Here is a 15,339-nt window from a genome sequence, read left to right as displayed (position 1 = left end):
TTTTTATGGGGCATAAATGAATGAATGAGTATAAAGTATTCATATTGAGTAAGTGCTCAATACATCTTGGGTATTATTATTATTATTATTATTTTAATTTATTTATTTATTTTTGGCTGTGTTGGGTCTGTTGTTGTGTGCGGGCTTTCTCTAGTTGCGGCGAACAGGGGCTACTCTTCGTTGCAGTGAGAGGGCTTCTCATTGCGGTGGCTTCTCTTGTTGCAGAGCACAGGCTCTAGGCACACAGGATTCAGTAGTTGCAGCACACAGGCTCAGTAGTTGTGGCTCGTGGGCTCTAGAGTGCAGGCTCAGTAGTTGTGGCACACGGGTTTAGTTGCTCCGTGGCATGTGGGATCTTCCCAGACCAGGGCTCAAACCTGTGTCCCCTGCATTGGCAGGCAGATTCTTAACCACTGCACCACCAGGGAAGCCCCCATCTTGGGTATTATTATTAACATTGCACCTACTAGTATTTGGTATAACAAAAACCCATAATTTATATTTTATTTCAGTGAATCTTTGTCTTATCTCTGGAAACATATTCCTTAAGGCGAAATATTTGTTTGATTTCAATACTATCCTCTTTTGAGACATATATTATTTTAAATGAATTTGGAGCTATAGAGATAAGGTTGCATTCTGAAAAAGAGGATAGGAACCAACCTGATTAGGTCAGAATCTTGGCTCTACTAAATTCTAAGCATTTGACAATAGAAAATAATTTAAATTTAAATAGTTTAAATTCTCAGGGAATTGTTTCCTGAGCTGTAAAATGGGGATAATATTTCTTTTCCACAGTTATAGTTTTATAGAGGACTATCATTGAATGGGACTAGAAAAGTAAGTAGAAAGCAGACCAGGCAAGGTCTTGCAGATGGTGTTAAGGAATTTGGTCTTTGCCCTACAGGCAATGGGAAGCTATATGAAGATTTTTAGTAGGAAAGAGAAATGATCCAATGTTAGTTTTTAAAAGTTCAAGCTGACAGAAATGTGGGGAATATATTGGAGGAAATTAAGAGTAGGTGGAAGAAGCCCTATCAGAGTCTATTACAGGTGAAAAATAACAATAGCCTAGTTTAAGGTGTGGGTACTAGAAATGGAGAGAGATGTATGGAATGAGACCTATCTTGGAGATAGCGTTAACTGGTGAAGCTAGTTTGGGAGGAGAGGGAATGGGAGGAGTCAAAGACGACAAGCAGGTTTTGCCTTGAACATATGGGTAGAAGGGGGTGCCATTGACTAGGCAGCACTGAGCAGCACTGAATGAAGAGCAAACACTACTGGAGAAAGAGGAAGATCACGAGTGCGTTTTAAATATCTGTTGAGTTTAAGGTATCCGTGAAGCACCTAAATATAGATGTGAAGTAGACAGTTGAATAAATGACCTGGATCTTAAAGGAGAGGTGTGGGTTAATGGTATAGATTTGGTATCCATTAGAATATAGGTGCTCACTGAAATCCAAGGAGTGGAATAGATGCCATAGTCCTAGAAAGAGAATGAAGAGTAGAGGACAAGAAGACCTAGGACAGACCCCTGAGAAAATTCTTACAGCTCAGTATGGGAAGATGAGCCTTCAAGCAAGACTAAGATTAAATAGCCAGAAAAAAGGAAAATTAAAATTCTCCAAGGTTTAGAAGCTAAAGGAACAGAATTTTTTTTTTTTTAATTTTTATAAAAAAATTTATTTATTTATCTATTCATGGCTGTGTTGGGTCTTCGTTTCTGTGCGAGGGCTTTCTCTAGTTGCGGCAAGCGGGAACCACTCCTTATCGCGGTGCGCGGGCCTCTCACTATCGCGGCCTCTCTTGTTGCGGAGCACAGGCTCCAGACGCGCAGGCTCAGTAGTTGTGGCTCACGGGCCTAGTTGCTCCGCGGCATGTGGGATCCTCCCAGACCAGGGCTCGAACCCGTGTCCCCTGCGTTGGCAGGCGTATTCTCAACCACTGCGCCACCAGGGAAGCCCCTGGAACAGAGTATTTTAAAGAGGAGGAAGCGAATGACTGTTTTGGAGATAACTAAGTGATCTAATAAGCTAAGGAACAAAAAAGCTTCTCCTGGATTTGGTGAAGTAGATGACGTTGATAATAATGATGAAAGCAGTTTTGGTGGAATGTAAGGGGAAAATCAGAGGGATGAGTAATTGTCTTGCAGGGTTAAGATCAATGATTGTGAATTTATAAGGAAAAATTTTTTTTTAGTACCTTGGGTACAGGCACAGAAAAATCAAAAAGTCATTAATTTGGAGAATGTGGTTTGTTGAAATTGTGAAATGAAAAGAGAAAGGGGGAAGTGATTTTAGGGAAGAGAGTAGTTGCAATGATGACCATGGACTTTGACCTGGATAGGAGAAGAGTAAAGAGCTGACAGATGGGGGAAAGCAGAGGATTTAGTAAATCAATGATTCCACTGAGGTTGAAGTTCAGCTGTACTGAGGGTAAATGATCCAATAAGATGGAATTTATAGAAGATTGTGGTCAGAATCTGAGATATTTTAATGATTGTTCTGAAAGGTAGAATAGCTTACGTGCTGACAAAAGAAGGTTTGCACTTTGGGAACTAGCTGTTTCTTTGTTATCGAAAGTGGGCCTGAGGCCTTGATATCAAGTACTCAATTATGCCTCCAAAGGTAGGGTAGTATTATGATTGGTTGAGAGCTAATGTCCCAGAGGAGACTCTAAGTAGAGAGCAATGGGGCCCTAAACTATACAAAGAAAATTTGGATGACTGTGTCTGGAGCTTAAAAGAGAGGTCTGAGTTAACAGTACAGTTCTGATGTTTGTATAGGTAGTCAAAAGATCAAAAGGAATCATTTCAGGGTAATAAAACCTATTTTTTTTAGATTTCAATATATGTTGCATTTTAAGACACAGAATGTAATATTTTTTTCTACTATAAACAAAATACATATTCAATATATTAGAAATCACTGATAAGCCAAAAGAGGAAAATGAAAATAACCTAAATCCCACCATAAAATACTTACTTGAAAACAGGTCTCTCTCTTGCAGGTATAGGCATATCTATTTAATTTTAAGAGACAGGCTTGTATTGCACATATTATTGTGCAATATTTTTTCACTAAGGTATATATCATTAATACTTTTCAGGTCACTACATATCTATCTACCTCATAATTTTTAATACTTCACAAAGCAATACCTATTTGTCCAGCACCAGATACAATAAAATATTCAAAGGACGTATTCTAGTTTTTATTTCCAAGTTGAAAAAGAGAAGCTTTCAAAGCACTAACTAGATGTGTGATTTGTCTCTTCTCTCAAAGCCATAGTGTTGAAAGGATTGGATTAGTGGATCTGTAAAATTTCCTATAGCTCTATAATTTCTGTTCTGTTCTATTTTATTCTCTTCTATTTTAAAACACTAACTGTAAATTTAAAACCCTAACTAATTTTAAAACACTAACTGTAAACACTAACTGAATTTATCCTAGTAAATTCAGTATGTGGTCAATGCATTCATCTGATTATACTTAGAAGAAAACTGGGACAGAGAACGTTAAGTGGCTAACACCGATTTCTTGGGAGAATAAGAGCCAGGGTTAGGAATAGAGCCCCAGATGCCTCGCTCCAGTATGCTGTGTTCTCAGCTACTCAGCAGAATCAGGAAGGTAACCCCACCCTGCCACTCTGAAACACTGACTTACCCAATTTGAACCTCCGAGGTTTTTGAGGTTTCGGCATCACTAACCTTTATGGGCAAAAGCCTGCTTTCCAATCCCAGTGTGGCTTCGTTCTGGACATCCCGCCTTTTCTACGCCAGGATTCCAGCTCAGCATTGGCAATAAACCTCTGTACTCTGGATCCTGGAGTCGTATCTTGCCTTGTTGTCAGATCCCATTTTAATCTTTAGTGACTATTCTGTTGGGTCACTCCACTGAAGCTGATTCCAATATTTTATTCATTTTGACTTTTCTTTTGCAGACAGCTTTTGTCACGGTGTAATTTGTTTGGGGGCAGATTGGAGTCTGTGATTATAGACTAGCATTACATTAGTCAGTGCAAGCCTTGGCATTTACAGCTGCTTCTCTTTTGTGGTACCTTTTAAAAGTTAAGTTTCATTAAACTTTTATGAATAGATAATATTTATGTGTGGTCAACAATAAAGGGAAAATGCTCTATGGAATTCATGAGCAAAATCTGAACTCAAGTTAGGGAAGACTGTCAATTTTCCTGATTAACATTTAAACCAATATTAAGATTGAAAGGATATCAGGAGTCTTCAATGAATGAATCTAATTGGGAAGATTTTTTTATACACGGTTCCACTTGATGCTAAACAATCCTTATTCCATGAAGTACATCAAGGTAGCTATTCCATAATCTTCCTGGGTTATGGAGGAAATATAAGTTCATTTGAAAAATCATCATATCTTTACGACATGTTCTGTTATTTGTACACAGGTAATATATGCTCATAAGTAAGCTGGCAATTTTGTACAGAGTTGCCAAAAAATTGTTAAAGCCTTGCTTAAAATTTGGGTGAACAAAAATACCCTCAATAAGCAATTGCTCTTAGAATGTTTGATGATGGATATTCAAGAAACCTCTAAAGTATGGTAAACATTTCCCCTTTTAAAAATATGAAGACAGACGGGGCGCGGAAGGGAGCAGCCGGGCGGTGGAAGCGCGAGCGGGAGGCCGGCCGCGGTCCCGACTTTGCCGCCGCCGCCCGGGCTCGCCCGGGGATGTCTCAAGGCCCCCAAGCACCACGAGGCGGCCGCCGTCCTGGCCTCTGAGGGCCGCCACGTCCCGGCAGCGCGCGCGGGCTGGGGGCTGCTCGGTGCGGGATGGGGGCGCCCGGGGAGGGGCTGCCCAGGCCCCGCGTTTCCCCCTTCACCGCGGCCGGCGCCGGGCCAGGAGGCGGCGCTGCGCCGGGCTCTGAAGCGTGGAGGGAGTTCTGTACACGTGGACCAACCATCTCACAGGTTGGCAGCCTCGCTGGTTTGTTTCAGGTAATGGAATCCTGTCCTACTATGATTCACAAGATGATGTTTGCAAAGGGAGCAAAGGAAGTATAAAGATGGCAGTTTGTGAAATTAAAGTCCATTCGGCAGACAACACAAGAATGGAATTAATCATCCCAGGAGAGCAGCATTTCTACATGAAGGCAGTGAATGCAGCTGAAAGACAAAGGTGGCTGGGTGCTCTGGGGAGATCCAAAGCCTGTTTGTCTGATACTAGGACTAAAAAAGAAAAAAGAAATAAGTGGAACCAGTGAATCTCTGAAAACCAAAATGTCTGAGCTTCGCCTCTACTGTGACCTCCTAATGAAGCAAGTTCATACGATCCAAGAATTTGTTCACCATGATGAGAATCATTCATCTCCCAGCATAGAGAACATGAATGAAGCCTCTTCTCTGCTTAGGGGGACGTGTAATACATTCATCACAACGCTTGAGGAATGTGTGAAGATAGCGAATGCCAAGTTTAAACCCGAGATGTTTCAGCTGTGCCATCCGGATCCCTTAGTTTCTCCCGTGTCACCTTCTCTTGTTCAGATGATGAAGCGTTCTTTCAGCCACCCTGGTTCTTGCAGTTCAGAGAGGAGTAGCCACTCTATAAAAGAAACAGTGTCTACACTTCACCGACTCTCCCAGCGGCGCCGAAGAACCTACTCAGATACAGACTCTTGTAATGATGTTCCTCTCGAAGACCCAGATAGACCTGTTCACTGTTCAAGAAATACACTTAATGGAGATTTGGCATCAGCAATCATTCCTGAAGAAAGCAGACTTATGGCCAAAAAAAAATCTGCATCGGAAGATCCTCTTCCATCCTTCTCTTCCTGAGGAAACGGAAGTGTCCAACTTCCTCTAAGTATTGCTCTGCAAAAGCTGCTGTAATTAAACTATGTTATAGGGAGTAATTGTTCCCTTAGGATTTCTCTGCACTTTATAGAATATTGTAAAACAAACAAAAAACAACCCACATACCTTTGAAGTGTATTTTATCTTTATATAGTTTATTTGCAAGAGTATTTTCCTAATAACTTCACAGTATGAATGTGCATATTTTTGGTTTTTGAACAAATGATGGTGTAACATTTTGACATCTGTAAGCACAAATGTAGATATTTTTCTAAAAAACTGTGAGGGACTGACATCTTAGTCAGTGTGTATTGTAGCTTATAAACATGAAATCTTATAAACCTAAGGTTTCAGTGTGACAGAAGTGTGATATATGTAACTTGTGCCATGGACCAAATGGTCACTTTACCCCAGCTGAAAGTGAGTTACGGTCGCAGCTTGATGGTGTTTGTCTTATATTCCTTTAAGCAAAAAGGAAACATTTAATATTCGAAATATTTTTACCCCAAATACCATGACATTGAGGATTTTTTAAAAACCAGATTGTGCTGTCCTTTGTATATGAAGTTGACACTACTGATTTGTCAATACCAAATATTGGGTTAAAGTATTTAATTTTTACTTATTTATTTTTCTGTTGCATCAAAAAAAAAATGATTGCCTCCTAACTTTTATGACCTACCAAATTTAAGATGTGTATACCTTGTTATTTACATTGTTCTAGAAAAGAGGTTAATATTGTAGTGACCTTGCTCACTTCCACCAGAGAAATAAACGACTTGCAATGGAAGAGGATTTTAGTGCTTTTTTTCCGAAAATAGACATAAGCTGCTGTTGTAAGGTATTAATGTTTGCAGCTCTTTAGAATATCTAGACATTTTTTATTTATGAACATTCATAAAAAAGGAATCTGTGAAGGTGACTGCTCTGCATAACTTGAGAACGGCATTATTTAATTAATTTATTTATTTATGGCTGTGTTGGGTCTTCGTTTCTGTGCTAGGGCTTTCTCTAGTTGCGGCAAGCGGGGGCCACTCTTCATCGCGGTGCACAGGCCTCTCACTATCGCGGCCTCTCTTGTTGCAGAGCACAGGCTCCAGACGCGAAGGCTCAGCAATTTTGGCTCACCGGCCTCGTCGCTCCGCGGCATGTGGGATCTTCCCAGACCAGGGCTCGAACCCATGTCCCCTACATTGGCAGGCAGATTCTCAACCACTGCGCCACCAGGGAAGCCCTAGAACGGCATTATTCAACTAAAGAACAAATAACATTTTTTGGTAGTGCCTGTCCATACCTATTGTCAGTGTTTGCCTTGTAAACTGTTTTTTCAGTTCACTTTGGAGTGATGGTTTTGTCCAAGGTTTTGGATGAGGAGCACTTTAACACAAACTGGTTTGGTGTTTTTAAGTTAATCATATGTTTAATAAATACGTGGTTTTTGCATTCAAAAAAAAATATGAAGACAGAAATGTAATAAACTACTATTTTTTTTCCAGGGAAATTTCTTACTAAAATTTTTTCTTAAAAGATAAAAAGGTTATTCAAATGATCCAATTTCTAAGCTGACCTCTAATCTAATGTTCGAATCTAGACTTTTTGGTCATTTCTATTTGGAATTCACTAGTCACTTCACACTAAGTATATATGAATCAAAATTTGATTTCCTCTCATCATAAACCTGTTACTTCTCGGTTTCCAGTCATGGTCAATGACGTGTCCCTTATTTCATGTAAGTGTAAAATTTTATATTATTTTGACTTTTTCTTTTAACAATCATATCTAATAAAAATTTGGTGATGCCTCCATTCTCCCCCTGATGCACCCCATAATTTAGCATAAGTTGAAATACATGCATAGGACTCAATATTTGACATATCATTACTTTCAACGAGTTATAGAGTCACACAAATTTCTTCTTAGAGAGGCAGAGAGAGACAGGGCCATACAGAGGGTTTGGGCTTCATTTCCTCAAAATTTATACTATGTACTTAAAACTTGGATAGCCCTAGACCAGCATCTGGTAATTTTCAAATATTGATACTTTTTATAACGTTTATAACATAATGAGGTGTTTTGCTCATTTTTCATCTTTTCACTAGTTTTGGCCTATTTATTATTATACTGAAAGATTTATGTCATAATTTTTTTCCAAAACCCTTTTGTAAAACCCTTTTAAAGCTAACATTCTATTAAAAAGGATAGAGAGAGGTTAACTTAGATCAAATAAACCAAACTAATTTTTAAAAGAAAAAAACATGTTCAACTATAAAGGGAATTTTTCATACTGTGTGTGTGTGTGTTTTAATACACAGAACAAGGAATGTGTAAAATACTCAGAAGTAGTACTTCTCTAAAGCCAATCAGAACTGATTAAACAGATAGGCATTACTTTGAGAAGAGCTAAAAATTATGTTATAGATGGATATTTAATGACATGAAAAAATGTTCATGGCATAAAATCTAATAAAAATATTATAAAACAATATGTACAATACACACCTGTTTTAATTAAAATAAAGATGTGTGTGACTCTAAACCAAAGACCTGAGAGATGAAAAGACCTGAGAGATGTATATCAAACAGCTTTACTAGCAATAAAGCTAAAATGTGTATCCCTTTCACTTTGTATCTATGCTCATATGTAATATTCTTTTCAAGTAAAGTTGTTGACTGATTTTGATACCAGGGTTATGCTGGCTTATAAAAATAGATGTGGAATGCACACTATTTCTCTAGTTTCTAAAGGAGCTTGTATATTCTTGGATTTTTTTTTTTTTCTGTTAAATATTCGATAGAATTCACCAATGAATCCGTCTGGGCCTGGAGTTCTCTATGTGAGGAATTTTATTATTATAAATTTAATTTATTTAACACACAGGGCTGTTCAGATTTTCTGATTCTTCTTATATTAGTTTTGGTAACTTGTGAAGTGAAATAAAGCACATCTTGAGTGGGAGAGGAAGAGGGAACGAGAAGGAAATGAAAAAGACAGGTACTCCTGTGATCATTGGGAGGAAGGAGTGAGGTGTAAGGAGAGGCTAGAAGTGTGAATTTGCTACCAAGTTAGTTATCTGCAGGTGGCACATATTCCTTGTGTACTGAGAAAAGACATGAAAAATGCCTAATCTGAAATGAGTTAAAGTACTCCCAATGACTTAAGAGTTTAATAGCTTCTGCATCTCTGATTTCCAAGATTGAATTCAACAATTACAGGTCTTAAAAATAAAAATGGAATTTAATCTATAAAGAGAAGATCGTATTACTTGCAACAAAGCATAATGACTCTACAAGCCATATATCTCAGTAAAACTGTCAAAAAAGTTAATTTGCGTGTCCACTTTCACTAAATTAAGTTGTATTTTAACATTTTATATGCTCTTCATAAGTGTGAAGTTTTACTTTTAAATACTGGCCAGGTAAACCAAACCAAACCAAGTACATCTATTTTTTTTTTTTATATATCTTTATTGGAGTATAATTGCTTCACAATACTGTGTTAGTTTCTGTTGCACAACAAAGCAAATCAGCCATATGCATACACATGTCCCCATATCCCCTCCCTCTTGAGCCTCCCTCCCACCCTCCCTCTCCAACCCCTCTAGGTCATCGCAAAGCACAGAGCAGATCTCCCTGTGCTATGCTGCTGCTTCCCATCAGCCAACTACTTTACATTAGGTAGTGTATATATGTCGATGCTACTCTCATTTCGCCCCAGCTTCGCCCTCCCACCCCATGTCATCAAGTCTATTCTCTATGTCTACCTCTTTATTCCTGCCCTGCAACTAGGTTCATTAGTACCATTTTTCTTTCTTTTTTTTTTTAGATTCCATATATATGCGTTAGCATACGGTGTTTGTTTTTCTCTTTCTGACTTACTTCACCCTGTATGACAGACTCTAAGTCCATCCACCTCACTACAAATAACTCAGTTTCATTCTTTTTATGGCTGAGTAATATTGCATTGTATGTATGTGCCACATCTTCTTTATCCATTCGTCTGTTGATGGACATTTAGGTTGGTTCCATGTCCTGCCTACTGTAAATAGTGCTGAAATGAACATTGTGCTATATGTATCTTTTTGAATTATGGTTTTCTCAGGGTATATGCCCAGTAGTGGGATTGCTGGGTCATATGGTAGTTCTACTTTTAGTTTTATAAGGAAGCTCCATTCTGTTTTCCATAGTGGTTGTATCAATTTTTATTCCCACCAACAGTTCAGGAGTGTTCCCTTTTCTCCACACCCTCTCCAGCATTTATTGTTTGTAGATTTTTTGATGATGGCCATTCTGACCAGTGTGAGGTGATACCTCATTGTAGTTCTCATTTGCATTTCTCTCATAATAGACCAATGGTACAGGACAGAATGCCCAGAAATAAGCTCATGCACATATAGGCACCTAATTTACAACAGAGGAGGCAAGAACATACAGTGTAGAAAAGACAACCTCTTCAATAAGTAGTTCTGGGAAAACTGGACAGCTACATGTAAAAGAATGAAATTAGAACACTACCTAACACCACCTAACACCATACACAAAAATAAACTCCAAATGGATTAAAGGCTTAAATGTAAGACCAGACACTATGAAACTCTTAGAGGAAAACAGGAAAAACACTCTTTGACATAAACCACAGCAAGATCTTTTCTGACCCACCTCCTAGAGTAATGGAAATAAAAACAAAAATGAACAAATGGGACTTAATTAAACTTAAAAGCTTTTGCACAGCAAAGGAAATAAACAAGACGAAAAGGCAGCCCTCAGAATGGGAGAAAATATTGGCAAATGAAACAACAGACAAAGGATTAATCTCCAAAATATACAAACAGCTCATGGAGCTCAATATCAAAAAAACAAACAATCCAGCTGAAAAATGGGTGGAAGACCTAAATAGACGTTTCACCAAGGAAGACATACAGATGACCAAGAGGCACATGTAAAGATGCTCAACAGTACATCTATTTTTAAGAGGATTTGTCATATCTTAGAGTTCACCTGAATCCTACTAAGAACTATGGCAGAGGTGGGATGGGGGAGAGTGGCAATTTAGAAATTTGAGTGACGAGGTCAAATAGAACATATTAGATTATATGTTAGTCCTGAAATTTGGATATAAACTTATGCAAAGGAAAAGTCACACATAAACATTTGTCATTTTAAAAAAATTTCAAGTGCTCTGCAATGCTATAAGTGTTATAGACATTTTTACAACCACAACAGAATATATTATAATAATCAAACGAATGGAAAATGCAAGTCTGGATCAATACGCAAAACTAATGGGAGCCATAAAGTTTTAGAGGAAGCATTTACGACTGTCACAGTTTATTCGAACAGTATGTGTCTTGGCACCCAGAAAATAATCCTCCTAGTCTCCTCCGGCATCAAGGTTCCTAGCTCAAAAATCAGAATTCTTACTTGAATGACAGTTTGACAATTTTGTATTTATCAAAAGGAACGAAATCTAAAGCGACTATGAAAGAATAGTTTGCATGTTCTCATTGAACAAACATTTGTAAATTGACCTCTGCTTATGTAAATTACCAAGTTGAGGGATGGTAATAGGTTGGACAACTTTTATGCCAATTTAAAAATTCCCACCACCTTTTGGCTCTGGCTATGGCTGTGACAACCAGCAGTCTTCAGATATATCTTAACAGTTCCTCATTTCTTGCTTTTTGCCCTAGGGCTTCTCTTATGTCTCAATACAGCATGCTGTGGGAGCTGACGCAGCCTTTCTGGAACAGCTAGAGAGATAACATCTTGCTTGACGTGTGGTAGACAGGAGTCAGGGGATAAAAATCCCTCTCTCGAATGCCCTTAGACTGACAGTTCTGAGACATATTCTTAGTCTTCAGAAACTCTGCAGGGAAATTTAGTTCTGGTTGTTCATAGCAGAACCAAGTCAATAATGCACCTTTGGATTAGTCTTCCTTTCTTTCCCAGTTTACTTTTGCAATTCCACGACTCTGGTTCCCTGGGATCACTTCACACATGTAAGACTGTCTCAAGCTCTGCTTTTTGGGAGAACCAAAACTAAACATTATTTTAAAATGTGGAAGTTTCCCTTCCTACCACAAGAAACTCATGTGCTATATATATTTTTAGTTTAGCTCAAGCACAAGAAATACTGTTAGTATTACATCATGCAAAACAATTTTGTGCAAAATAATCACTAATTGTGTCACAAAACTTGTCCTTAAAGCAAGTGGCAGAGTTGGAATTCAAAGTCAGATTTGCTTACATCATCATTTATGTCTCAATAAGAGTAAGAGGGTGTGCTCAAATAAGGCAATCAAGGAGAGTTGGATAAAGACATGTTTACCAAGGTATAGGTAGGGTTAAGGAAATCTGAAGAGGGATAGTAAACTGACCCTGGGGTCAGGAACAGCAGAGAGCCATTATTACTCCTGAACTGAAGAGGAGAGGGAAGGGAGTAATCAACAGAAGGTGGAGATAGTAGCTCTATGGAGAGGGATACCTTTCAAGATCTGCCACTTTGAGGACAAGAAAGCAGCCAAACCATTGCAACCTAGCAAGGAGGGATCTAGGGGAACAAGTACCACACCACCCACCATACAGTGGAGGGAGAAGTCCACTGGGAAAGTAAGTAAAATCCTGTCCCAGTCATAATCCAGAGCTCCAATGGGATAAGAGATTGTGGTCAAAACAGACTGGTTAATGGGGAACAAATTCTGATAATGCTTGACCCACTAACCTGGAGCAGGGATGGGCTACAAAGGACAGGGGAGTATTATGGAGGTCAGCAGCCGCTGACAAAGTCCAAGAGGGCTTTGCTACCTCATCCTTGGTGACGCTGATGAAATAGAAAAGAAAGTGGGACTAACAACAGACAAAGGAATAATTTAACAGTGATTAGAGTCTGGGGCCCCAGAGGACCACAGATAGAAGAAGACTCACCTCCAGAGTAGAATCAAAACCTGCTTGATTCTAAGAATGCAAAGAACTTCTCACACCTCCAAAATACGGACAGGAGGGTACTGTCCATGTTAAGATTGCTCAGGAGGATTTTGGAATTAACACAGAATAATGGTGGTTTTATGTCTCCTGTTCTTCCCCTTTCTGATTCAGAGCTTGTGGAGTGGTTTTTCTGTCCCTGGTTTTAACACTGTGCAATGTGTGTGGAAGGGAACAGATAACTAGTTTTCTTACTTATTGGCTGCTGGAACAGGAATCATGTTCAAATCTGAAGAAGAGGACAGAAAATCACCTGAAGATCCTGGACTTTGAGCAGTATACAGTGACGGGGTGTGTCTTTGGGATATTTCTCGGGGGTAGGTCAGCGTGGAGAGAAGGAGAAAGTGGATATTTGGTGAGTACAATTATGGACTCTGGCACGACTGGCCCAATGCTGGCCAATATCTGTGTTTTCTTTTTGCTTAGTCCACAGCTAGACTACATTTCCCAGCTTTACTACAGAGACCTGTGGCCAAACAATAGGTCTCATCAATAAATGTGAATGGATGTAATGACTGCCATCCCTGAGGAATAAAGAGCTTTTTCCACACATGCTCTCTTTTCTTTGCCTGAAGCCTGGATACAAAGATCGTGTGAAGGACTCTGAAGCCCTACGTAATCAGAGGGGTTTGAGTTTGAAAATCATTTTGCAGAATGTAAGTTAGTTGGATATAAAGTGAGAAAGAAGGAGGTTTCGGTTTTGGAAATTTACTGACTGGGGTTCTTTTTATTGGTGGCAGTCAGTTTTATATGATTAATATAAAGAGAAAGCATTCAATTTAATGTTACATAAAATAAAATAATTAAAACACAATAAGTTAGAAGAAAATAAAGAAAACAAATCATTGCAGAAATTTTAAGATGTTTGAGATAAAAAAAAAAGTAAAATGAAATGTTTATGACAAGGAAAGAAACCCACTAAAAATAATAACAGGAATAAAAGGAGTATAGCTCTAGATGAAGCAGAGATGAACTATTAAGAAAACAAAATGAACAACTGTATGTGCCAATTTTGAAATTTTAAATAAATGAACAACTTCTTAGAGAAATAAAACTTACAAAAACTGGATCAAATCAAAAGAAGAAAATTGACATATTACTGTTAAATAATCACACGTACACATACACACTCTCACACACCCAGCTATTTTTCGAGTTGAAACATACCAAAGATTCAAGGGATAGAATTACAAAGTTTTCCAGAAAACAAAATATCAGAGATTGTTCCACAACTTTATGAGACCAGTATAACTTTAATGCCCAAACAAGATTTGGATATAACAAGAGAGGAAAAATAACAAGTTAATCTCATTTCTGAACATATATTCCAAAAAAAGAGAAAAACATATAAAGCAATATATTTTAAAAAACTTTATGGCAAGATTGTGCTTATCCAGTAATGTACACTGAATTCAATTTGGAAAAAAAAAATCATTACAAAAATATATTAAAGGGGAAAAACCATATAATAATCTCAGTATGTTTAGAAATATTTTGTTAAAATTTCATATTCATCAATGATGAAAACCATGGTACACTAAGAAGGAGCTTAGGCTGAAAACAGGAAACTACAAAATACTTTCCATAAATGTCTAAGATACAGTCTTTTCAAAACTAGGATTAAGACAAAGATTAACACTTCTATTCAACATTGTAGTGGGGCAGAATAAAAAGAATAAAGATATGTGGACTGAAAAAGAAGAAAACAAGCATTTTAAGCACAAATGAAACATCATTTACATGGAAATCAAGAAAAAAGCTATGTTTTTTGTAAATTGTTCAAATGATTAATAGAACAATGATTAATAGTGAAGCAAGGTATTTAGATATATGATAAAAATTCTGCTCCTGGGTATGTACCCCAAAGAAATTCTCAGAATACAAGAGTATGATATTAGGAATTACTGAAGCAGTATTTGTGTTGGGTGATAGAGTATTGGAGACATCATGAGTCACTCATCCTTGAGAGTTGTAGATAGTAATGTAAGTGGAAAGACATGTGGGATATTGTGAAACAACTGGAAGCAATTTATAGATGCAATATAGCAAAATCTGTGGAATGCAACTAATGCAGCACTGAAAGAGAAGTTTGTAATCTTTAAATACTTATATTAACAATGAATACAATTTTTAAATTAATACAAGCTTTTACCTTCAGAAGCTAGAAACCCAAATATAAGAGGAAGAAAATAATAAAAAGTGGAAGCCAGTGAAATAGAAAGTAAACTAACAAAGAAGAAAACACATTCACATGTTAATAATTTGAAAAGATCATCAGTTTGGATAAAACCATAGCTCTGTAGATCAAGACGAAAGAGACAAAGCACAAACTGTCAATATTAGGAATGAAAGACAGAACATCCTTCCTGATCTTACAAACATTAAAATATGATAAAGCAATTTTGTTGATAACTCTGTGCCAATAAATTTGACAACTTAGATGGAAATTTTTTTTTAATAAATTTATTTATTTATTTACTTTTGGCCACATTGGGTTTTTGTTGCTGCATGCAGGCTTTCTCTAGTTGCAGAG

At 37.7% G+C, this 15,339-nt stretch overlaps 1 pseudogene across 1 annotated transcript; it reads left to right on the top strand.

Annotated features, from left to right (window-relative positions):
- The first annotated feature begins 4,903 nt into the window (after positions 1 to 4,903).
- On the top strand, positions 4,904 to 13,870 carry LOC309660659 (pleckstrin homology domain-containing family A member 3 pseudogene; annotated as a pseudogene). The gene has a single exon. The product of its transcript is annotated as a pleckstrin homology domain-containing family A member 3 pseudogene (transcript).
- Positions 13,871 to 15,339: the final 1,469 nt, after the last annotated feature.

The sequence above is a fragment of the Balaenoptera physalus genome (assembly GCF_965194825.1).
Source record: "Balaenoptera physalus genome assembly, chromosome: 4".
In the NCBI taxonomy this organism is placed as follows: Eukaryota; Metazoa; Chordata; class Mammalia; order Artiodactyla; family Balaenopteridae; genus Balaenoptera; species Balaenoptera physalus.
This window is presented reverse-complemented; position numbering and strand designations above follow the sequence as displayed.